A 1,848-nucleotide genomic window follows, 5' to 3' on the forward strand; every position below is an offset into this window, starting at 1 on the left:
CCCTAAAACAAGAATGGGGAATGAGCTGGGAACAGGCAGCTCATGCCTGCAATCCTAGCTACTCAGGAGGCTGAGATCTGAGGATCATAGTTCAAAGGCAGCAAGAAAGTCAGTAAGATTCTTATCTCCAATAAACTACTAGAAAACTGGAAGTGGCTCTGTGGCTCATGTGGTAAAGCGCTAGCCTTGAACTGAAGAGCTGAAAGAGAGCACCTAGGCTCAGAGTTCAAGCCCCAAACTCGAAAAAAAAAAAGAAGAATTTGGATTCATTTCAGGTTATATGCAATCTGTGGCTATAAAACTTCATTGTGTCATACCTAAACTTTGGTAAAATCTGGAATAAACACAACATCTGGAATAAGCACAACAACCAACCCAAAGCTCTAATCGTTTTCAAACACTAGCCCAAATGTCACTGTACTATGTGACTTCAGCTGACCCACCAGTGTCCCACGAAGCCCATCTGTGCACATCAAACTTCTGCTATGGAGAACATGACTTCTAGAACTTAGCGCCTGAATTGTAACCGTGCTTTGAACATGCATCCCATCCATCTGACAATGATCTACTTTTAGTTGAGGCCTTTCCTATATCTTTTTATGACCCCTAAATTCTAGTCCTTTGCATGGCTGGCACTTAATGAGTATTCAGAAAATATTCATCGAAATGAATTAATCAAAGGAGCTTTACAGAAGCAAGTACGCTTTTTAAGAACCACCAGCACCACCACCATCACAACAACAAAAAACCCTAAAACTTCCAACTGATCAGAGGGACTGATGGATAGGAACATTAATCTTATTAGGGTAGCAATTAATATAGACTTAGTGCTTGCAGCTTATTATCCAGGGTAAGGGGTATTTGGTATATGCATCCATTCATATGGTTGTGTGGCTATAAATTGCTTTCAAATACCGAATAGGCTGCCAAGGTCCATACCAAGACGATTTGCTCTTTTGATTATGCTCTTCAGCCACCTAGTAGCTTGCACTAGAGTGAGGGGCTAGGAAATTTGAGAAAGGAATTAATGATACAAAAAAAAGAAATTAGATGAGTGGAAAAAATCAAATAGTCGAAATTAAAGAGTGGGGTATAGATATTATTTTTCAAAAATGGATTTTTTTGGAGATTGGCAATATCTTGGACAAAGTAAGGTTCTCAGATAGAGAAGCATTTCCAAGTTGACAGCGATGGATCCAAAAGAAAAACTGATTCTTTCCTGTCTCCTTCTCGCTCCTCAGATGCCACATAGGCGTCTGAGCCACGTCAGAACAGAAAGCTGGATTGCTTATATAAAAATGTACTGGCAGGCGATCCTCCTGACCTTTAGGAATCCATCACTGCCAATGGGCGTGCAGTCAAAAGGAAATGATCTTCAGCTGGGCTCTTGCTCTTCTACATATGCTGGCAAAGAGGCAGACATACACGTAAGTACAAGCAGTACCATTTCTGTGTTCAAACTGCCTGCCCAAATCTTCCAGTATTTTCCATAGCTTTACTGCAGAAAGTAACACTAGCCTCAGAATTGAACAGGATGTGAAAAATTCCTTCCATGTCTCAAGACAATTTCCCTGTGATGCTGCTTTTCGGTTTTCCCAGCCCTTTCTTATTTAGCCCAGTGGTTTTAACAGCTAGATACCAAGAGCAAATATTGTCCTTTCTTCTTCCTGTGTTCCTCAGTTGCCCCTTTATCCAAATACACTTGCCAACTCACCAAAGTGTAAAATACCCGCTAGCTCTCTGAGGGTACACACAGCTCAGCAGTGGTCATCTTCAATCCTTACTCAGCTGGGTTTTTAAAAAAAATCTTTTCCAAGTTTAGGGTCCACCTGCCTACATCTAGTGGGT

Source organism: Dipodomys spectabilis, unplaced genomic scaffold, assembly GCF_019054845.1.
Source record: "Dipodomys spectabilis isolate Male_0828 unplaced genomic scaffold, ASM1905484v1 ptg000001l, whole genome shotgun sequence".
NCBI lineage: Eukaryota > Metazoa > Chordata > Mammalia > Rodentia > Heteromyidae > Dipodomys > Dipodomys spectabilis.